This window comes from Oryctolagus cuniculus, chromosome 5, assembly GCF_964237555.1.
Source record: "Oryctolagus cuniculus chromosome 5, mOryCun1.1, whole genome shotgun sequence".
NCBI lineage: Eukaryota > Metazoa > Chordata > Mammalia > Lagomorpha > Leporidae > Oryctolagus > Oryctolagus cuniculus.
Window position 1 is genome coordinate 64887039 of NC_091436.1, and position 24231 is coordinate 64911269.

Consider the following 24231-nt stretch of genomic DNA (forward strand, 5'->3'; position numbering starts at 1 on the left):
TGCCCACAACAGCCTAGGTTGGACCAGGACAACGTCAGGAGCCTGGAACTCAATCTGGGTCTTCCACTTGACTGGCTAGGTCCCAAGCAGCTGAGCCATCACTGCTGCCTCCCAGGGTGTGCATGAGCAGGAAGCTGGATCAGAATCGGAGGCAGGACTTGACCCAAGGACTTGGATATTGGATGTGAGCACCTTAAGCAGCCTCTTAACCACTGGGCCAAATATCTGCCCCTTCATTCCATTTCCCACCAACTTTTCAACATACCCTTACATGTATTTATTATATAAATAATGTGTATGTGGTGAAGTTTCCTAACCTCCTAACAGATAATAACTTAGATTTTCAGAGTAAAACACACTCACAATACCCAAGCTTGAATCTGATGGTTTCATCCTTACTTTTGATCATTCTTTAGCTCTTTCCTGTAAGACCTCCTGTGCCCTTCCCTCCACCATCAGCTGCTTAAATCATGCCAGTCTCTTAAAGCCCAGGGAAATGGATCTGAGAAACCACAGTAATGGTTACAGAGTGCTTCTGTTGCAGTGTTTGGTGAATAGGAAGAGGATACCACGTTGTGCAGGTGGCAGTGAACCTGCTAAAGAGAAAGCTGATGTGGTAAGGGTGGGCTGCAGTCTCAGACTCGGGAGGGGAGAGCGTACAAAGATAGTGATTATGAGACAGCCTTCAAGTTACTCCACCACAGGGTGGGGTTTTTTGGCAGATAAACCAATACTTTCACTTTCAAAAATTAGGTATTTTAAACCATAATGCTTGTCCCCCAAATTCCGAGAACCTTCAGGAACACCATCTCTGCCAATTCTGATGGTTAGTATGTGTGGGCATATTATCCCACTGACAGGTCCTCAGCACAACAGCTGTTGATAACAGCATCTATTAGATTTTAATGAGGACATTTCACAATAAAAGTGAGAAATTTCTAAATATTCTACACTATGTAATTAAACATGACTTGCAGTTTTGAATGCTTTATTTTGTTTAAAAAATAAATGTCGCCTTCTAAAAAGACATGGAGAAAACTTAAATGAACGTACTAAGTGACAGATGCCAGTCTAAAAAGGCTGCATCCTGTGATTCCAACTATAGCACACGCCAGAAAAAAAAAAAACAACCACAAAAACCAGGGGGCCAGGAAAATGATTAGTGGTCGCCAGAGGCCAGGGGAGAAGGAGGGCTGAAAGGGCCGTGCACACAGGGTGCTTAGGGCAGTGAAACCACTCTGTGGGACACTGTGCTGGTGGGTTCTCATACCTGGCATTCTGTACTTGTGCAGACCTGTAAGATGTGACCATCAAGAGTGAAGTGCAGTGGAAGCTATGGGCTGTAGGTGATAATGTAGGTGATCATGACTCAGTGCAGATATTCAGTACACCCCCATGGTGCAGGATGTCAAGAGTGGGGGTGGGGGTGGTTGGATAGGGGTACAGAGGATATCCAAGAACTTCCTGCTCAATTTTGCTATGAACCTAAAACTTCTGCCAAAAGAAAATTTTAACTAAAAGAAGCATATTGAGCCCTCTCCCAAGGTTAGCAAGTATTACCTTAAAAGTAGGAATTACATTTTTGAAAAGAATCCATTCAACTAGGGGTTTTGGTTCACATAACACAGTTTATATAGAATATCATAGCCATTGATGAATTATGAAAAGAAATTGCTTCTAAAAGAGTCATTTCAATAACTACTTCTGCTTTTTCTGAACTTTCATGACACTGGTTTTCCTTGGCCACTCCCACTTTGCACTATTGCGGAATCTCTTGAGTAACTCTCTGTTTTCCAGTCTAGATCCTAAGAGAATGTAAAGCACTACCTAGATTCTCCTGTGTCCCATACAGCCCTTAGGAGAAGGCATTTCTGCCAGAAGGAACAGGACAAGCAAAGGCCCAGGGATGTCAGATCCAACTCAGACAGGTGATGGGAGAGAAAAGCTGGAAAACTGGATTCAAGCTAGATCAAGAAATTTGGATTTTAATCTCTAGGCAGAGATGGGCATTTGGCAGAGTGGTTAAAGTCACTGCTTGGAACGCCTGCATCCCATATTTGAGTGCCTGATTTAAGTCCTGGCGACTGTGTTTCCAATCCAGCTTCTCACTTTGTGCACCCAGGGAGGAAGCCGTTGATGACTCAAGTACTTGGGTCCCTGCCACTCATGTGGGAGACCTGGATGCAATTCTGGACTGCTAATTCAGCCTGGCCAACCCATGGCTGTTGTCGGCATTTGGGGAGTGAACCAGCAGAGGAACACTTTCTGTCCTTCAAATAAAGTGAAAATAAATAAATATAATGTAATTTGAAGGCAGTGGGGATTTTTTTTTTTTTTGTAAAAACAGGTACTAGTTCATTTCCTGTTGCTCTAACAAAAATATCTGAGGCTACATAGTTTATAAAGAAAACAGGTGACTTTATTTTTTTTAAAGACTTATTTATTTATTTTAAAGTCAGAGTTATACAGAGAGAGAAGGAGAGGCAGAGAGAGAGAGAGAGAGGTCTTCCATCTGTTGGTTCACTCCCCAAGTGGCCACAACAGCCGGAACTGTGCCAATCTGAAGCCAGGAGCCAAAAGCTTCCTCTGTGTCTCCCACGTGGGTGCAGGTGCCCAAGGACTTAGGGCATCTTCTACTGTTTTCCCAGGCCATAGCAAAGAGCTGGATTGGAAGTGGAGCAGCAGGGACTTGAACCAGCGCCCATATGGGATGCCAGCACTGCAGGCGGTGGCTTTACCCACTATGCCACAGCAAGGTCCCAAGAGGTGACTTTAGCTCAGTTTTGGAGCAGCCCCATCTGTTGAGCCTGTGGTTAGGGCCTCATGTTAGACCTCATCTTAGACACATTTGCAGAAGCAATCACATGGAGGCAGGCATTTGAGTAGTGGTGAGGACACTGCTTGGCCTGCCACATCCCATTTTGGAGTACCTGGGTTTAAGTCCTGGCTCCACATCCAACTCTAGCTTCCAGCTAATGTGCACCCTGGGAGGCAACAGATAGTGACTCAAATACTTGAGTCCCTGCCACCCCACATGGGAGACGGATTGAGTTCCTGGATCCTGTCTTTAGCTGGCCCAGCCCTGGATGTTGTGGGCATTTGGTGAGTGAACCAGCAGATGAGGCATCTCTCTCTCTCTCTCTCTCTCTCTCTCTCTCCCCCCACCCTCCTCTGTCTCTTTGCATTTCAAATAAGTAAAAATAAAAAGGAAAGAAAGAAAAAATCATATGGTGAGACAGAAAGAGAGATTCAGTGACAGGTTTGCTCTTTTGGTAACAATTCATTCTTGTGGGAACTAACCAGAGTTCCATGAGAACCACAATAATGCCTTCTGATGACAGTGACCTAATTACTTTGTCCTAGGCCTCACCTTTTACAGGTGCACTACCTCCAAACACCAGCACACCGAGTACCAAGCTTCCTGCCCATGAACTTTGGGAGAACTTAAACCATACACAGACTGTACTAGCAGAGCAGGTGCATAATCTGGGGTGTGCTGAACAAGATTGCTCTGTCAGCAGGCTGTACAATGGATTGGCATGGTGAAGGAGAGGCGTAGAGTCTAATGAAGGACATAAACTCAACAGTTCCCATGGACTGAGAGCTCATACAGGGCAAGCACTGTGAGAAATATTTTATGTGTATCAGTCTTCACAAGCCCATGCAGTGGGTGCTATCATTATCTTCATTTCACCTGGAGGAAAATAGAGAAGCGGAGACTTGGAGTATTTAGGTGAGAGCTGGGTTCTTGGGCACGCAACCTGTACAGTCGCACAGAGCCTAGTATTTGCTTTAACACTCTGCTGTTAAATTCTTCAGATTCTTAAGTTTTTAACTAAGGGCCCATATTTTCATTTTGCACTGGGCATAGCAAATCACGTAGCCGGTCCTGGTTAAATAATTTTGTCTGTGGGCTCACAGGTAATAGACATCAGAGCAGGAATTTAAGAGATTATTTCCAGGCCCAGCATTGTGGTGCAGTGGGTTAAGATACTGCTTACAATACCAACCTCCAACATTAGTGTGCAGGTTTGAGTTCTGCTACTCTGTTTCCAGTCCAGCTTCCTGCTTATGCATCTGGGAAGGCAGAGGAGGATGTCCCAAGTCTTTGGCTTCATGTCACCCCTGTGGGAAATCCAGCCTGGTTCATTCCCAGCTGTTATAACTATTTGTGGAGTGAACCAGCAGATGGAAGATTTCTCTTTCTCTCTCTGTCTTGCTCTGTCTTGCTCTGTCTGTTAAATAAATAAATTTTTAAAAAAGGAAAAAGAGGGGCCGGCACTGTGGCATAGCAGGTAAAGCCACCACCTGCAGTGCCGGTACCCTATATGGGAACCAGTAAAGACCTGGTTGCTCCACTTCTGATCCAGCTCTCTGCTATGACCTGGGAAAGCAGTGGAAGATGGCCCACGTCCTTGGGCCCCTGCACCCGTGTGGGAGACCTGGAAGAAGCTCTTGGCTCCTGGCTTCAGATCAGCTCAGCACCAGCTGTTGTGGCCATTTGGAGAGTAAATCAAGAGATGAAAGACCTCTTTTTCTCCCTCTGCATCTGCCTCTCTATAACTCTGCCTTTCAAATAAATTAATTAATTTTTCAGAAAAAGAAAAAAAGAGTTAATACCCTCAACTACTCTGCTAGCATGTACTAGTTCATGATCCAAAAACAAACCAAAGAGAGACTATGAAGGAAAGGGAATAGATGTTTTTTAACTTCATAGCTTATTTACATATTTTAGAAAACATGTTTTTAAAGATGTTCAATTTCACTCACAAATTTTAAAATCGTCACAAAATCATTAATACTATAGTAGTATATAATTCCTATAACTTATTGAATAAATATTTAAAACAAATTTGGGCAAAACACTATTTGCAACAAAATGGAGACATGGCTCTTTGTTTTTATTTTAGCTCCCGTATAGGTAGAACATACAATATTTGCCTTTCTGTGTCTGGTTTATTTCACTTAACATGATTTCCTCAAGTTTCAACCACTTTGCTGTGTAAGACAGAATTTCATTCTTTTTATAGCTGAATAATGTTCCATTATGTATATGTGTCAGACTTTCTGTTCACCTGAAGATGGACACCTGGGATTCTGCATTTTGGCTATTGTGAACAGTGCTGCTAAAAACGTGGCAGAATTGCTGTCTCTGATAAAATGAGTTCATGTCTTTTGGGTAGATACCTGGTAGTAGGACTGCTGGATTTTATGACGTCTATTTCTGGTTTTTCTAGAACTCTCCATAGTGTTTTCCACAATGGCTGCACTAATTCACGTTCCCACCAACGGTGTGCAGTGTGCAGGTGTCCCCCTTTCTCCACACCTTTTCCAGCATTTATTGCTGTCTGACTTCTGGAGAGTAGCCATCCTGACAGAGGTGAGATGATACTGCCTTGTGATTTTTATTTGTTTTTCTGACGGCTGGTGATGTTGAGCATTGTTTCAGATATTTGTTGGTCACTTGTATGTCTTCTTTTGAGAACTGTGTGTTCCTGTCCTTTTTTCCATTTCTCCATTGGACTGGTTATTTTTTATTGTTAAGTTTTTTTGAGTTGCTGATATATGATGCATATCAATCCTTTCTGAGAGAAGTAGCTTGAATATATTTTCTCCCATTCTGTTGGGAAATGGATTTTTAAAAAGAATATCGCATGGGACCTGAGCTGTGGCATAGCGAGTAAAGCCATCACCTGCAGTGCCGGCACCCCGTATGAGAACCAGTTCAAGTCCTGGCTGCTCCACTTCCGATCCCGCTCTCTGCTATGGCCTGGGAAAGCAATGGAAAATGGCCCAAGTCCTTGGGCCCCTGCACCCATGTGGGAGACCTGGAAGAAGCTCCTGGCTCCTGGCATCGGATCGGCAGAGCTCCAGCTGTTGCGGCCATTTGGGGAGTGAACCAGTGGATGGAGAGCCTCTACCTCTCTGCAACTCTGCCTTTCAAATAAATAAATAAATCTTTTTTAAAAAAATCACAGTATTGGCAAGATTTCAAAGGTTTCCAATTATTTTCCAAATTAAAAAATTTTGTTGTGGGAATTTTTAAGGATTTCACAGGATCTCTAAAAATAATCGGAGGTTTCTTACTGGGGAACCCCATCTGTTACATCACTGGGAGTGCCCTGGACTGGCCTTACATCTGGCAGACTGTGACACCTGCTGGCAACAATGTGTAATTGCAAGGACTTAATTGGAGAATCAGGTTGTTCTTTTCTTTCACTTTTTTTTAAAGACTTGTGCTTAAGTTTTACATGTCCCAGTTTATTTTTCTTTCCATATTTATTCAAGACACATATTGAAAACTGAATGATCAATTTGTCCTAGTTTTTAATAAAAATTTGTTATAGAGACATTCATGTGGGAAAATAATCTAATTTAAAGATACTTTTAGATTAAGTGTGATAGTATGAAAAATTAGGACACAAACATATGAGAGTTATAGATGTACAGGAATTCCCCTTATCTGGGGGCATATGGTCCAAAGTTCTCAGTGGGTGCCTGAAGCCAAGGATAGGACTGAACCCTATAAACAGTATATATATACAATATATGAAAAGTTTAATTTGGGGGCTGGTGCTGTGGTGTGGGAGGTAAAGCCTCCAGGCCAGCACTGTGGCTCACTAGGCTAATCCTCCACTTGCAGCACTGGTACTCCGGGTTCTAGTCCCGGTTGGGGCGCCGGATTCTGTCCCGGTTGCTCCTCTTCCATTCCAGCTCTCTGCTGTGGCCCGGGAGTGCAGTGGAGGATGGCCCAAGTGCTTGGGCCCTGCACCCGCATGGGAGACCAGGAGAAGTACCTGGCTCCTGGCTTCTGATCGGCGCAGCGTGCCGGCCATAGCTGCCATTTGGGGAGTGAACCAATGGAAGGAAGACCTTTCTCTCTCTCTTTCTCTCTCTCTCTCTCTCTCACTGTCTAACTCTACCTGTCAAAAAAAAAAAAAAAAAAAGCCTCCACCTGCAGTGTTGGCATCCCATATGAGCACCAGTTCAAGTCCCCAGTGCTCTGCTTCTGATCTAGCTCCCAGGTAATGGACCTGGGAAAGCATCAGAAGATGGTCTCAGATCCCTGCTAATGCACCTGAGAAAGTAGTGGAAGACGGCCCAAGTGCTTGGGCCCCTGCATCTACGTAGGCTCCCAGCTTCAATCTGGCCCATTTAAGGAGTGAACCAGCAGATGGAAGATTTGTCTATTGATCTCTCTCTCTTCGTCTCCCCCCATCCCAACCCACCCCGTAACTCTGTCTTTCAAATAAATAAAATAAATCTTGTTCAAAAACAGAATATTTGGAATATTGTTTTAATTGTCTACTGTAGAATCCATCTGTGTATACAGTAGTTAGAACATATTCAGTTATTGGAATCATAGAGTCTCTCTCTTTCTTTTTTTTTTTTTTTTTTTTTTTTTTTTTTTTTTTTTTTTAGACAGGCAGAGTTAGTGAGAGAGAGAGACAGAAAGGTCTTCCTTTCCATTGGTTCACCCCCCAAATGGCTGCTACAGCTGGTGTGCTGTGACAATCCAAAGCCAGGAGCCAGGTGCTTCCTCCTGGTCTCCCATATAGGTGCAGGGCCCAAGCACTTGGGCCATCCTCCACTGCACTCCCGGGCCACAGCAGAGAGCTGGACTGGAAGAGGAGCAACCGGGACAGAATCCGGCGCCCCAACCGGGACTAGAACCCAGGGTGCTGGCGCCACAGGCAGAGGATTAGCCAAGTGAGCCATGGCGGCGGCCATCATAGAGTCTTATAACACAGTATTTTCAATAGAAACCCATGTCTTATCTGTCAGAGATAGAATTATATATGGTATTGTATAGTCCCCATGGTAGTCCTGGGAAAACAGTTCCAAACTGTGGTTTAGACAATATATTCCTGTGTGCACTTAATTTTTTTTAAAGATTTGTTTATTTTAAAGGCAGAGTTACACAGAGAGAGAAGGAGAGGCAGAGAGAGAGAGAGACAGAGAGAGAGATAGAGGTCTTCCATCTGCTTGTTCACTCCCCAATTGGCTGCCACGGATGGAGCTGCGCCAATCCGAAGCCAGGAGCCAGGAGCTTCCTCCAGCTTTTTACTTTTACAAAGCATATTGTAATGTGAGCTCAAAACATGCTTGAGAGTCTGAATGAACATTTGACACAAAAAACGAAAGGCTCAGAATGAAAGCTGAGAGTCTATCTATGCAGTTATTGGATTGATTTTAGAATGCCAATTAAGGGGCAAGCATTGTGGCACAGCAGGTGAAGCCGCCTCCTGCAGTGCTGGCATCCTGTATCAGAGTGCCAGAGTCCAGGCTGCTCTGCTTCTGATCCAGCTCCCTGCCAATGCACCTAGGAAAGCAGTGGAGGATGGCCCACGTGCATGGACCCCTGATACACATATGGGAGACCCGGATGTAGTTCCAGGCTCCTCGCTTCAACCTGGCCCTGCCCCAGCTATTGCAGCCATCTGGGGACTGAATCAGTGGATGGAAGATCCTGCTGTCTCTCCCTCTCTCTCTGCCTTTCAAATAAGCAAAAACAAATTTTAAAAAATGCCAGTTAAGTAGATACAAATGGAATTCCTATGATTGATGAGCATTAACAGTCTCAAGACAATGTTTAGTTTCGCCAAGTGTATTCTCTCTTCAGAGGAAAAAATGCTACATAAGAATAAATTCCCAGGTCTGGTGCTGTGGCACAGAAGGTTAACACCCTGGCCTGAAGCACCAGAATCCCATAGGGGCGCCAGTTCGAGACCCGACTGCTCCACTTCTGATCCAGCTCTCGGCTGTGGCCTGGGAAAGCAGTAGAAGATGGCCCAAGTCCTTCGGCCCTGCACCTGCCTGGGAAACCTGGAGGAAGCTCCTGGCTCCTGGCTTCAGATTGGCACAGCTCCAGCCATTGCAGCCATCTGGGGAGTGAACCATTGGATGGAAGACCTCTCTCTCTTTCTCTCTGCCTTTCCTCTCTCTGTGTAACTCTTTAAAATAAGTAAACAAATATTTTTTTAAAAAATAATAAATTCCCGACTTTGACATGTCTGTCCTTAGAATTATTAGAGCCACACAGATGATCAGAATCACAATGAAACTGTGTGCTAAATTCTTCAGTATGGCATGTTTGAGGCTGGTTGTTTTTGGACTTTTGTTAAGCAACACTGACATTCACATGGGAAGAACTGAGGTAGGCAGTGCTTTGGAAATACAAAATGTAATGAGACATGGGTGCTCAGTGTTACCAGATTCTCAGACGAACCAGAAACCAGAAATCCATTTTTTGTTCTTGGTGGTGGTGAAGGGAGTATGTTTCTATCAAAAAAAAAATCTTTTTTTTTTTGAGTTTTAAAAAACGTTTTAAAGACCAAAGAGTATCTACCATTCTTGCTAACTGACCAAGGTTTATTTGGTCATATAGAATGCTTAGGTTCCTTTCCATGGATAATTACAGCCCACGAGACATCAAAGTGGGAGAGGATTAGTTATTTCCTTATTATCTGCCTAAGACATTATAATGTAGGTCAATTTAGGCCAATTTCTGATGTGTATGACGATAGCTATATAAGCAGGATGGAACTCCAACTATGTCATATAAATATATATTAAAGTATTAATTAATTAATTCATTTATTAATTAGAAAGAGAGAGCTTCCATCTGCTGGCTCAGTCCCCAAATGATTACAAAGACTGGTGCTGGGCCTGGCCCGAGCTGAGAGCTGGAAGCTCAGTCCAGTGTGAGTGTCAGGGACTGAATTATTTGATCTCTGTCCTTGAGGTGCTTTTATTATCTCCTTGCATGAAAGGTTCACATAGGCAGGCATAGCATCATTCCTAGGCTAAATCCTACAACCCTATAGAATTCTTATCTTTTTTTAAGGTTTATTTTATTTAAAAAGCACATTTAGAGAGAGAGAGAAAGAGGGAGAGAGGAAGAAAGGGAGAAAGAGAGAGAGAGAGAGAGAGAGGTCTTCCATCTGCTGGGTCATTCCTTAAACAACGGCTAGGGCTGGGCCAGGCTGAAGCCAGGAGCCAGGAGCTTCTTCTGGGTCTCCCATGTGGGTGCAGGGGCCCAAGCACTTGGACCATCTTGTTGCTGCTTTCCCAGGCACATGAGCAAGGAGCTGAATTGGAAGTGGAGCAGCCGGGACTCAAACCAGTGCCCATATGGTATAATGGCATGGCAGGCGGTGACTTTACTCCCTATGCCACAATGCTGGCCCCAACCATATAGAATTCTAATGGAAGATATTAGGAATCAAATTTCAGGCTTGATAGATTCCTATAGTCTATTCATGAGAGAGTGATAAGAACCTCTAAAATGTTTTAGTCAATCCACATATTTTTAATAATTCTAATTTTTAGAAAGATTTATTTATTCATTTGAAAGGCAGAGTGACAGAGAGAAAGAGGGAAAAACAGAGAGAGATCTTCCATCCATTGGCTTCTCCATAAATGGCTGCATGGCTTGGACTGGGCCAGTCCAAAGCCAGGAGCCAGGAAGTTCATCCAGGTTTCCCACATAAAGTGGCAGGGGCCCAAGTACTTGGGCGATCATTTGCTGCTTTCCCAGGTGCATTAGAAGGACGCTAGATTGGAAGAACAGCTAGGACTTGAACTTGCACTCAAACATGAGATTCAGGTGTTGTTGGCAGTGGCTTAACCTGCTTAGCAACACTACCAGCCCTTAAATAATTCTAATTTTTAAATGAGATTGTATTGCTAACATGTGTGATACTTTTGAGCAAAACTCATCTTTGACATTCACTATACTGTTTAGCAAAGCATGTGGCTGTGGATCAGGATAGTGGTAAGAGATGGCCTCATGATAGCTGCTTCTGCTTCTTGTGGGTGCCAGCCTGAACACATCTGGAGCATGGAACTCTCAGCTTTGGCAACTAGAATTGAAGCTTAAACCAGCCGATTCATAATGCTATATTGTGTATGCTGAAGTAGGTGATGGTCCATTAGAGCAATCATGGGACTAGTCCAATTCCAGCCTTTGGAATGCTAATTTGTAGCCTTTGATATAGGAATTTGTACCCACTTTCTAGGAGTTTCCATTCCAGCAAGGGAGGGGGTGTTATTTGAATCAGGGTATGCAAGAAGACAGAGGAACAGAAGTGATTGTTGTCGCTCCCCCTCTTCGTGGAGGAACGACACTAAGCCCTGCCTAGGCTTCATATCCGAGTCACGGCACCATTATGTCGCTCCCCCTCGTCGCGGAGGAACGACACAAGACCCTGCGCTGTTCTTTCGTCTGCTCGGCCCTCCCCGGGTTTGCTGCTGGTTCTTCCCGGGTTGGCTACTATCCCTTCCACCTCCGTGGAAGGGCAGTTCCCCCTGGCCGCTTTCCCCACTTCCGCAGGGGAGCTGCACACTGCCGGCCGGCTCTCTCGGGGGCTGCACAGGTGTTCCCTTAGATGTTCCCCTTAGATGTTCCTGGTGCATGCCGTCTCTCTCCTCCTTTATAGTCCTCCTCCGCCAATCCTAACTCGGCTGCCCACACGCCGAGTACGCTGCTCTCCTCCAATCAGGAGCAAGTCCTACAGTTTATTGGCTGAACTGGAGGCAGCTGTGTAGAAACTGTTTTCTCCTCTCCCAGCGCCATATTGTGGGAGAGCAGATACATAGAATAAGTCTTAATTCCAGTAACAGTCTTTTCCGGGTTGCTCCCCACAATTGTGTTCTGTACGATGCAGAATGTGTAGTCAGATGGCGGAAGCCTTCCCATGCCTCTCAGGGTGATCATTAGTAGGAGGCCGGGTCTGAAGCCTATTAGCCAGAAACTTGCACCCAGGCACTCTGAAATGGGATGTAGGCATCCCAAACCATGATGCTATACCAAATGCCCACTCCAGGAAAAATGTTAGTTGGCTGGGAGGATACCTGAGCATGTTTATAGGCTCAAAGAAAAAACTAGTATTGAGGGAAATTGGGTTGAGGGAAATCATAATAACTAGAGTTGAAGTAAAAGAAATAAACTTGGTTTAACTCATCCTTTGAAACCAGCAAGACAGAGATACAAGAGAAGCATGCAAAAGCCAAAGCCAGACTTTACAACTGCACGTTATCACAGTGAGAAGAAGACAGCATCTTGTTAACAAAGATCTTTGGAGTCTGTCTTTTGAATCCAGCATTTTGAAGGACTTGTGCATTTGACTTTTGTTAAAAAGTAGACTGTTTAAAGAAGTTCACACAAGTCAAATGGTAGCTGAGAATTACCCAAACTAAGCTGAGGCTGGGGAAATAGTAATGCCAACCAAAAATAATTTTTTAACAGTTATCTTCAGAGGGGTAGGCACTGTGGCACAGTAGGTGAAAGCCATGGCCTGCAGCACCAGCATCTCATATGGGTGTAGGTTCAAGTCCTGGCTGCTCTACTTCTGATCCAGCTCCCTGAAAATGTGCCTGAGAAAGCAGTAGAAAATGGCTGAAATGCTTGGGTCCATGCACCCACATGGGAGACTTGGATTCAGCCTGGCCCAGTCCTGGCCATTGCTGCATTTGGGGAGTGAAACAGTAGATGGAAGATCTCTCTGTGGGGAGCAACTGGGAGCAACTCGGACTAGACTAAGTTACTGGAATTAAGACTTATTCTATGCATCTGCTCTCCCACAATATGGCGCTGGGAGAGGAGAAAACAGCTTCTACGCAGCTGCCTCCAGTTCAACCAATAAACAGCAGGACCTGCTCCTGATTGCAGGAGAGCAGCATACTCAGCGTGTGGGTAGCAGAGTTGGGATTGGCGGAAGAGGACTATAAAGGAGGAGAGAGACAACATGCACCAGGAACATCTATCTGAAGGAACACCTGTGCAGCCCCTGAGAGAGCCGGCCGGCGGTGTGCCGCTCCCCCGCGGAAGTGGGGAATGTGGCAGGGAGAACCGCCCTTCCACGGAGGTGGAAGGGATGGTAGCCAACCCGGGAAGAACCAGCAGCAAACCCGGGAAGGGCCGAGCAGACAAAAGAACAGCGCAGGGTCCTGTGTTGCTCCTCCATGAAGAGGGGGAGTGACATAATGGTGCCGTGACTCGGATGTGAAGCCTAGGCAGGGTTTAGTGTCGTTCCTCCACGAAGAGGGGGAGCGACACTCTCTCTTTCTCTCTTTTCCTCTTTCTCTGTAACTCTGGCTTTCAAATCAATAAATAAATCTTTTAAAAAGTTATCTTCAGAGGAAAAAGTTAGAAAGATGCAGTGTTATGGCTTGAGAGAGTAGACATAGTCTTAACAAATGGAAATGACAGGGAACAAATACAGAATGCCTCTTATTTCCAAATATTTAGTCAAGGAGCATAATCAGGGAGGGGAAAATATAGTCACTTAATAGAAAACACCAATAACAGGATCATATGCAGAGGAGAGATGTGGCACATGAAGAAGAGCTAAAAGAACTGACAATGTTTATCTATCCCTGAGTGGGACACGAGAACTATCTTTTCAAATCTGAAATGGTGTTTTTAATTTCTATTATTTATTTAAAAATCACTTATTTAATTGAGAGGCAGAGACAGATTGATTGAGAGAGCACGAGAGAGAAGCTGGTTAATTCCCCAAATGCCAGCAACAACAGAGTGGGGGCTGGGCTGGACTGGGTCAGGGAGCCAGTAATGCAATCCAGCTTGACAGAAGTGACTCCATTTTGATTCTGACAACTTTCACATCACATCTCATCTAGCATACATCATGTACATGTACTGAAGTAAAAACTTCCGGAAACAATATTTACCCTTTACATATGTGAAGTATGCTGTTTTTAAAATTTAATTTAAATATTCAAAAGGTGCTAGCCATGCTCTTATTAACAGGATTTGAGGACTCATTCATGGATTGTGATTCACCATTTGAAACTAGTCTTAGGAGCTGGCTTTCAGGTTAGGCTGCCGCTTGGGACACCTACATCCATATTAGGCTGCAGAGTACCCCCTGGATACTCTGCTTCCCATCCAGTTCCTGCCAATGCAGACGCTGGAAGGCACAGGATGATTGCTCAAGTACTTGAGTCCCTGCTCCCTCCTCCCTGCTCTCTCAACCCTGGCTGTTGCTGGCATTTGGGGAGTGAACCAGTAGATGGAAAACTCTGTCGCTTTGCCTTTCAAATAAATAACAAGAAATAAATAAACATTGGTGGAGAAAAAGAATCTTGTGGTTATACCAAGACTTTCTCTTCCTTCCCAGAGATCAGGAACCTGCTTTGAGTCTCAGCATGGAATTTCTTTAGCATTCACGGAATTATGGCACGTGTCGCTGAGGGCAAAAACCTTAAATGCACGGTGAGACTTCTTTAGGAATAGGTTTACTCACGGCTTGTTATTTTCAGAAGCAGGAAGATGAAAACACACACTTGGATACAGTGGGCAGATTCAGTTCTCCTGTAGTTTGGCAACAGCTGTAGGCTTGCCAGTCCTTAACGACTGCCCTGGCTGTGAAAGAGTTAAGAGGATCAAATGAGAAAATGATGTGAAAGCACTTTGAAAACTAATGTTTTATTGACACTGTTGGATGACGCTAGAGGAGAGGAAGGTTGCCACCAAGCTCTCGGGAGGCAACGTCTCATTTTAAAAACTCGGTTCTTGGGGTACCGTTACTTTAACTTCCCACACACCAGTGACTGGGCCCTGGCCCGAGACTGTCATTTAAAGGTAGAAGCTGTGAACTTGGACCGGCTTGACCCCACGTCCCAGCACTCCGCTCGGTCCGCGCATGCGCAAAAGACGCTCCGCGCGCTCTCCTCGCAGGTTGGGCAGAACCCAGAGGACGGAGGAGGCCACGTGGGCCCGTGACGTCATCTCCGGGCGCCGAGGGTGACTAGACTTGCGGTGGGCTTCCAGAGCTCCGCAGCGCTGCCGGCTGCGCTGCCTGGATCCAGGAGGGCGGAAGTGCAGCAGGGCTCGGCTCCGACCTCTGTGCCGGTGCTTTCTGCGGCTGCGCGGGCCCTGGGGGATTGCTGCTCCGGCTCCTCTGCGGGACACACTGTGTCAGGCGGGCAGCCTGCCCTGCCTCCCCTCCGGAGCTCAGCAGTCTTGTGTCTCCATCGCTGCGGGAAGCCGGAGGAGGAGCCGGCGCTTCGGGTAGGGTGTGTGTGTTCCTCCCCCACTAGCACCAGTATAAGGAAGTGTCTAGAGGAGGATGAGGGCTGGGGTGGGGAGCCAGGTAGGTGTGGTGAGAAGGAGGGTGAGCGACTGGCGAGAGGAGCGCTGTCCGGGCGGCGATGGCGGGTGAAGGTGGCTCCTCCAGGCAGACTTGGGGTTGGCGAGACGCCGCCCCGGGAGCCCTTGGGCCGGCCTGTGCAGTCTCTTGCGGAATGTGTCTGTTCGTCGTCAAGGCAGGAAATCTAGGATGTAATCGCAGGCTCTGGAGTTGCGTGGAGGACCTGCGTTTTCCGTGGAACATTGTTTAAAACATAATTATTTCACAAGGTGGTTCGATTCTATCCGAATTTGGTATTTGCGCCAATTTACCTTCTCAACGTCGTTCCTTAAGGCTCATTCTAAAACCAGTAATAATGTGTAGCGCTAACAAAGCCATTTTCTGCTGATAAAGCACTTTCGCACACTTTAGGTACACTTTGGAATATTTTTAAGTCGTACTTGAACTTGGGAAACCTAGGAAACCGATTGCTTCTAGATTTTTCTGAGGAGTGAGGAAGCAGGGCAAGTCTGTAGTAATCAAAACACAGTGACTTATCAAACAGCAGCTGAACTCCAAGGCCTGCTGGTTCACTTGATAAATCTCAGACCTTGAGACTGTGGGAGCTGGGTTCTGAGCTGAACTCTGAGGATGTTGGCTTGAGGGTAGAAGTTGAGAGGAATTTTAAATTTTACACCGGCTTTAAACACGTGCTTTGATCTTCAATGTTGGCTTCGTTTAAATTGGGGGGGGGGGATGAATGGGATTGTGTGGATGTGGGCTTGGAGAAAAGTGTGTCCCCTTCAAGTGTGGGCTGTTTTCGTTAGTTTCAGTCAGGGACTGAAGCAGTAACAACAACAATGAAGAAAACTGTACAAATCCCTGATGTCATAAAGTTCACTTTGAGGGTGGGAGGAGAAGGTATTAATACAAAAAGAAAAATATATATCAGGTGGTAAAAAACTGAGAAAAGAGAAAGCTGGAATGGGGAAAGTTGGCAGTGTGAGTAGATCACAGTGGATAGCTTAGAGAAGATGAGCTTTGAAGGAGACTGGAAGGTGAAAAAGAGCAGTGCTGGGGAAGAAGCTGTCCTGGCTGTTAGGAGGCTCGGACAGGAGAATGCCAGTTAGTTTGGCTGGAAAAGGATAAGCAAGGGAAAAGAGTAGTTCTCACTCAAGTGGATGAGATGAGTTTCCCTGTGAATGACATTTAAATATATGTATATTTGAAAGTTTGAGGAAGAGACACAGAGATCTTCCATCTATTGGTTCACTCCCTAGATGGCTGCAACAGCCAGGTCTAGGTCAGGCTGAAGCCGGAGCCAGGGGCTTCATCCAGGTCTCCCACATCGGTGCAGGTGCCCAGTCACTTGGGCCATCCTCTGCTGCCTTCCCAGGCCATTAGCAGTGAGCTGGATTGGAAGTCGAGGACCAAGGACATAAATCAGTGCCCTTATGGGATGCCAGTGTCAGAGGTGGTGGCTTTACCCGCTGTGCTACAACACCAGCCCCGAAATGGGTTTTGAGTAATGGATAGTGGATCCAATCAGTCTTAAAAGGCTGTCTTGAGGGACCGCCGTTGTGGTATAATGGGTTAATCCGTCTCCTGCCCCTGCTGCTCCACTACGGATTTACCTCTCTGCTAATGCGCCTGGGAAAGTAGCAGAAGATGGCCTGCCCAAGTGCTGGGGCCCCTGTACTCACATGGGAGACCAGGAGGAAGCTCCTGGCTTTGGTCTGGCCCAGCTGGTCGTTGTGGCCATTTGGAGAGTGAATCAGTGGTTAGAAGGTCTTTCTCTCCTCCCTCTGTAATGCTGCCTTTCAGATACCTAAATCTTTAAGGAAAAAAAAAAAAAGCCCTGTTTGCTAATGTTAACTGTATATATGACAGGCGGAAATGGGAGCTGTTACTAAACTGTTTTTCTTTACCTTGTTAAAAATCAAGGTGACTGTATCTGGGGTAATCGTGGGCGTGGTTATAAATACCCAGATTTTAGATGTGTTTCTAAGCTAGAGCAGTCAGATGTATAAAACTGGTTAAGGATGACTCCAAGGTTTATGGCCTGATTAAAGAGAATTACCACTTAGTGAAATGGACTAAATTACAGAGTAAAAGAGGAGAGGATGAAGGAAGATCTAAAATCATTCACTTTCGCACATGTTCAGTTTCCAAATGGTAATGTCAGTATACAATAAAGCATAGGAAGCAAGTTCAGAAGAGAAGTCTAGGTGATAGCTGTGGTGGTTTTAAGTGTGTAAATGGTATTGAAAACCAACAGATTTTCAAAGGAGTGGTTTAAGGATGGAGCCCCCTGGGGCGTTGCAACTTTTAGAGATTTCTCTCTCCTCCCACCCTGCTAGGGTGGGTCTCTTCACTGAAGTCCCTTTTGAGAAATATTGATCCACAGTAACAAGGTAGAGAGAAATGGAAAGCAAGCTTATTAGCTGAGGGAAAGGACACAGCTTTGTGAAAATTGAAAATGCAAGGAAGGAGAGGGATGAGATTGGAGAGTAGGAGAATAAATGGACTAGGAAATATAGGAATGCTGGGCAGTACTCAGTGCCTACTTTGAGGTTAGTACTCATGAATGTGAAAGGAGACCAGCCTGAATAATTCTCTTAATTTATTTCCATTTGAAAGTGGCGGGGTGGTGGTGGCAGTTTGGGGTAGGGGTGAGGAGCAGAAAAGCAGAAAAGCAGGCAGACTGGGAGAGATCTGCACACTTCCATTCCTTAAATGCCTGTAACACCTGTGGCTGGGCCATGTTCAAGCCACCAGCCCATAACTCCATCTGTGCCTCCCACATAAGTTGCAAGGACTCCATCCTTGAACCGTCATCTGCTGTCTCCCAGGGTATGCACTTGCAGAAAATTGGAATCATAAGTGGAGCTATGAAATGCACCTTAACCACCACAGCAAATGCCAGGCCCACCTAATTCCTTTTAAATGTTTACAAACTTATTCTAGTAGGTGTTTGATATTTGAAATAATTTCTAGGGTTGAGCTGCTGTCTGCAATGCTGGCATCCCATATGGACACCAGTTTGAGTCCTGGCTGCTCCACTTCTGATCCAGCTCCCTGTTAATGCACCTGGGAAAGCAGCAGAAGAAGGCCCAATTTCTTGGGCTCCTGGACTCGTGTGGGAAACCCAGCTTTGGCCATTTGGGGAATACACCAGCCGATTAAAGATTCTCTCTCTCTCTAACTCTGCCTTTCACATAAATAGATAAACCTTGGTGTGTTTTTTTTTTTTTTTTTTGGTTTGTTAATTTACTTGAAAGGCAGAGTTACAGAGAGGCAGAGAGAGAGAGAGAGAAATCCTCCATCCGCTGGCTGACTCCCCAAATGGCTGCAATGACCAGAGCTGGGCTGATCCGAAGCCAGGAGCCAGAAGCTTCTTCCGGGTCTCCCACACAGGTGCAGGGGCCCAAGCACTTGGGCCATTCTCCACTGCTTTCCCAGGCCATAGCAGAGAGCTGGATTGGAAGTGGAGCAGCTGGGACTCGAACTGGCGCCCATGTGGGATGCCAGCACTGCAGGCAGCGGCTTTTACCTGCTGTGCCACAGTGCTGGCCCCAAATAGATAAGTCTTTAAAAAGAAGATAAAAAAAAAAAATTTCTAGGCAATTGGAGACTTTGTCAGCAAAAATAACTCTGGGCAGTAGGTTAATTATTTGGTGAATGACTGGCTTTTTAACAGATGTTGTTGGGCAACTACCACGTCCCAGGCCTAGAACCAGATGCAAAAAATAGAGCAGGCCAGCTGAGGTAGTCTTTGCCCTCAAGAAGCTAAGTTCTAGTAGATTGCATCATGGGGATTTCTGTTTCCAACATGTTGGCTTCCAATTGGGTAGATGGTGATGATAACCTGTACATAGGAGAGAAAATTGTTCCAAAATGTGAAATTTGCTGAATTTAAAGCATGATTGTGCTGATTAGTAAAAGTTGTAAGTAGTTAGATTTATATATTTATGTTTTCCCCTTATTTAACAAAAGTTACTGACCATGCTATGTGTTAATTATCCTAATATTGGGAATAAGAAGGTATGTATGACTCAATTTCTTTCTTTTTTTTTAAGTTTTATTTATTTCTTTGAAAGTCAGATTTACACAGAGAGAGGAGAGGCAGAGAGAGAGAGAGAGACAGAGAGAGGTCTTCCATCTGCTGGTTCACTCCTCAGTTGGCTGCAACAGCCAGAGCTGTGCTGATCTGAAACCAGGAGCCAGGAGCTTCTTCTAGGTCTCCCATGTGGGTACAGGGGCCCAAGCACTTGAGCCATCTTCCACTGCTTTCTCAGGCCATAGCAGAGAGCTGGATTGGAAGTGGAGCAGCCAGGACTTGAACCGGCACCCATATGGGATGCCAGCACTGCAGGCGGTAGCTTAACCCGCTACGCCACAGCACCGGCCCCATGACTCAGTTTCTTTCATTCTTGTGCTCTGCTGAGAGGAACCAGGAGCTCCATCTGGGTCACCCACATGAGTGGCAGGGAATCAAGTACTTGAGCCATCATCTGCTTCCCAGGTGCTTTAGCAGAAAAGTGAATTGGAAGTGGAGTACCTGGGACTTAAACCAGGCACTCCACCAGGATACAGCGTGTCCCAAGTGGTGGCATAACCCCCTGCACCACAAGGTCTCCCCTGGTAGTACATTAGACTGGAGATTAATTAGGGGAAAGCTTACCAAGGAGCTGATAGTAAGCTGACCTTTAGGAGTTGGCTAAAGAAGAGGGAATGAGTGTTCAGAGGGGCCGTGGAAACATGAGGGAACCGTGTTTTAAGCACATCCACCATAACCCTGTGAGAAATGGAATTGTTTCATTTTACATATAGGAGATTCAGAGAGGATGAGGTTGTTGTCTATGGACGTGAAACTGGCCGGCGCCATGGCTCACTAGGCTAATCCTCCACCTTGCGGCGCCGGCACACCGGGTTCTAGTCGGGGTCGGGGCGCCGAATTCTGTCCCGGTTGCCCCTCTTCCAGGCCAGCTCTCTGCTGTGGCCTGGGAGTGCAGTGGAGGATGGCCCAAGTGCTTGGGCCCTGCACCCCATGGGAGACCAGGATAAGTACCTGGCTCCTGCCATCGGATCAGTGCGGTGCGCCAGCCGCAGCGCGCCGGCCGCGGCGGCCATTGGAGGGTAAACCAACAGCAAAGGAAGATGTTTCTCTCTGTCTCTCTCTCTCACTGCCTGTCCAAAAAAAAAAAAAAAAAAAGTGAAACTAATGGATGGGCGTGAGGGTTTACACCCATGTCTGATTTCTAAGCCTCTTAACTACTTAACTGTGTAGCCTGCTGTCAATTTCTGTTCTTGCTCTTTTTTCAAAAATGTACTTTTATTTATTTAACTTACTTGCAAGGCAGAGAGACAGCTCCCATTTGCTGGTTCATTCCCCAGATGCCTGCAACTGCACAGTCTGGGACAGCCAAAGTCAGGAGTCGGGACAGCAATCCCAGTCTCCCATGCTGGGAGGCAGAGACCCAGTTACTACTGCCTCCCAGGGTGCACATAACAGGAAGGTGGAGTCAGGACCAGAGCTGGGACTCGAATCAAGGCACTCCGGGATGGGATGCCGGCATCCCCAACAGCATTTTAAATTGCTGCACCAAACACTCAGCCCGTCCTTGTTCTTTATCCCTCAGTTGTTTTTTGCACTAACTTTTAGTCATTCTTCTTTGGGAAGGCTCACTCTCACCAATCCATTGCCACCATTCTAAGTAGAGCCCTAATTCTGCCTCAGTTGCTGAAACTGCTTCCTGCTCTGACTTGGCTCTTCTATGCACGGCTACCAGATAATTGATTTTTATTTCTCTTTTATAAAACTGTATAAGCTCTCTAGGCCTGGCAGGTGAAATTGGGGCCCCCATAATATTCCATTTAGTATGCTTCGTGCTTTAGTCTCATTTTACATTTATAGAGAGGACATTAAAGGCAAAGCAATCGCTTGCTTCTTCTTCTTCTTCTTTTTTTTTTTTTTTTTTGCCAGGCGGAGTTAGACAGTGAGAGTGAGACAGAGAGAGAGTCATTGACAGTGAGAGAGAGACAGAGAGAAAGGTCTTCCCTCCATTGGTCACTCCCCTAATGGCCGCCACGGCCGGCACTACGCTGATCCGAAGCCAGGAGCCAGGTACTTCCTCCCGGTCTCCCATGCGGGTGCAGGGACCCAAACACTTGGGCCATCCTCCACTACCCTCCTGGGCCACAGCAGAGAGCTGGACTGGAAGAGGAGCAACAGGAACTAGAACCCCGGGGTGCTGGTGCCGCAGGCTGATTAGTCAATTAAGCCACAGAGCTGGCCCCGCTTGCATTTCTTAGCACACATCATGTATCCATTATTATGTCAAATACCTTATGCATTTTTTTTTTAGGATAATCTTGTAACTTGAGTATTACCCCATTTCATGGGTGAGGAAATTGAGGCTTCATGCAATGACTTCCCCAGGGTCACATGTGAGATATATCTATCTATCTACCTACACACACACACACAAACATATATATATATATATATATTAATATTTATTTTTATTTATTTGAAAGAATTATCGAGAGAGGTAGAGACAAAGAGAGGTCTTCCATCTGCTGGTTCACTCCCCAAAGGGCCGCAATGGCTGGAGCTGGGCTGATCCGAAGCCAGGAGCCTGGAATTTCTTCTGGGTCTCCCACATTTATGCAGGGGCCCAAGGACTTGGACCATCCTCTGCTGTTTTCCCAGGTCCATTAGCAGGGAGCTGGATAGGAAGCGGAGCAGCCAGGACTCAACCTGGCACCCATATGGGATGCTGGCACTGCAGGCTGGCTCTTTAACCCACTACCACAGGGCAGGCCCCCACATGTGATATTAAAACATGTTACAGTATCAGTTCCTTTGTTGACTGCTTCTGCTTCTGACACAAGTTATCCTAAACAGTTGGTGTGTAGTTTGTTCTTACCCCTTAGTGTCTTTACTGATGCAATTTTACCTAGATTGGAATATTTGTCTGTCTTTCTTTGCCTGTTCATATTCTATTCATTCTGCATCTTTTGGAAGTTTTCTTTGAACACTAGCATATGTAAACTAACATTTAACTTCTCTACCCTCCACTCAAGAAAACCCTCACAAGTAACATTAACTTTTGCCACGGACATGGGCATTTTGGAGCTGGAAGGGCCGTTGGTAATCAGTGTGGTATGATGGAAAGCACGTGCGATTGGCAATCTTAGGAAGGTGTGGCTTCTGTTGTTGACTCTGTCACTTATTAGCCACCCAAGATTTTTTTTAAAGTCATCTAACTTTTCCATCTCAAATTCATTGTTTGTAAAATGGGAACTTGCAAGATTATATTAAGTGTGAATAATGTAAACAAAATGTGTGGTGTTTCTACAGTTCTACAGTTACTTAAAGGAGTATATAATCTACTCTTACCTAATTTTGATGGTCTCATCTGATCTGCTCACCTCATGGTTTGGGATTCTGTTTGGTTCTGTAATTTCCTACTCATGTACTGTCTTTCCAGCAAATTGAGGTTCAGTAAACGTTTTTTGAGCACCTATTATAGTTCAGCCACTACTCTAAATGTCAGCAGTGAGAAGTGGGATGTGATCCTTTTCCCCAAGGGAATGCACCCAAGTCTGGAGGAAAGGCAGGTACAAGCAAGTATCTTTCGTGTGGGTTTAACTGTCCTGTCGCGGAAGAGAAGGAAGGGGGCAGTGAGGAGACAGGAAGACTGCCTGAGTCATGCAGAGCAGCAAGGCTGTGTTGAGCTGGGTCCTCAAAGCTGTCGGGCATGGAGGACCAGACAGTGCAGGCTGCTTTAGAGTAGGGGCTGCAGGCGTGAGCAGTAGGCTGGGAAGGACAGCAAAGTGCCTGGCACATTGAGTGGATACCTCTGAGCAGTGGAGGTGGTTTTAAAAAGTTTATTATTGCTGTTGTTATTTTGTATTCTTCTAGCACCTTCCGCAGAGCTGAGCAGATCAAAGGTTAAGTATTTGTTGCTTCTATATTGAATGTTATTAGTAGTGTTGAGTGCATAGTTTTTAACTAATGTTTTCCTTTAATCTTTTTTTTTTTAAGATTATTTATTTATTTGAAAGGCAGGGTTACCAAGAGAGGGAGATGCACATACACAGAGACTGACAGAGAGAGAGAATCTTTGATCTGTTAGTTCACTCCCCAAATGGCCATAACAGCTGGAGCTGGGCCGGTTCACTCCCCAAACGGCCAAAACAGCTGCAGCTGGGCCAGTCTGAAGCCAGGAGCCAGGAACTTCCTCCTGGTCTCCCACATGGGTGCAAGGGCCCAAGTACCTGGGCCTTTTTCCGCTGCCTTCCTGTGCGGGCCAACCGCACCAGTCGAACGGAACCTGAAGGGGGGTGTGGGAATGAAAAGAGGGACAAGGGTGCAGAGAATGGAGCCAAGACAACAAGGCTGATCAAGGCTCGTTTATCCCAGCGGCTCAGCGATATTTATGCATAACCAGCTGTAGCTCAAGGCAAAACAGAAGGTAACAACATACACAAGCAACTTATCAGGCTTTCTGCAACACAGTCGTAACATAGTTAATTTTAGCAGCATGATCTTGTTTAATCATTTTTTTTTTTTTTTTTGACAGGCAGAGTGGACAGTGAGAGAGAGAGACAGACAGAAAGGTCTTCCTTTGCCGTTGGTTCACTCTCCAATGGCCGCCGCGGCTGGCGCGCTGCGGCCGGCGCACCGCGCTGATCCGATGGCAGGAGCCAGGAGCCAAGTGCTTTTCCTGGTCTCCCATGGGGTGCAGGGCCCAAGCACCTGGGCCATCCTCCACTGCACTCCCTGGCCACAGCAGAGAGCTGGCCTGGAAGAGGGGCAACCGGGACAGAATCCGGCGCCCCGACCGGGACTAGAACCCGGTGTGCCGGCGCCGCTAGGCGGAGGATTAGCCTAGTGAGCCGCGGCGCCGGCCTTGTTTAATCATCTTTCAACATGGGAGTACATGACTTTCATCCCAGGAATTCCACAAGCCAAGAGTGACCTTCCCAGGCACATCAGGGAGCTGCTGGATCAGAAGTGGAGCAGCTGGGACTCCAGCTGGCACCCATATGGGTGGTAGATTTGCCCCACTACACTACAGCGCTGGACCCTCCTTTAATCTTATAATTCCTGTTTGTTGCCTAATGC

At 46.0% G+C, this 24231-nt stretch overlaps 1 protein-coding gene across 8 annotated transcripts in view; it reads left to right on the top strand.

The window, feature by feature from the left end:
* Nucleotides 1–14669: 14669 nt before the first annotated feature.
* ATG5 (autophagy related 5) overlaps nucleotides 14670–24231 on the top strand; it is a 191533-nt gene continuing 181971 nt past the window's right edge. The window contains exon 1 of one of the 8 annotated variants that reach the window (XM_070073741.1): nucleotides 14670–15037. The gene's annotated coding sequence lies outside the window, so the exon portion shown is untranslated. Of the gene's footprint in view, nucleotides 15043–24231 lie in introns of all 8 variants that reach the window. The other 7 variants (XM_070073744.1, XM_070073739.1, XM_070073742.1 and 4 more) reach the window with 7 other exon arrangements.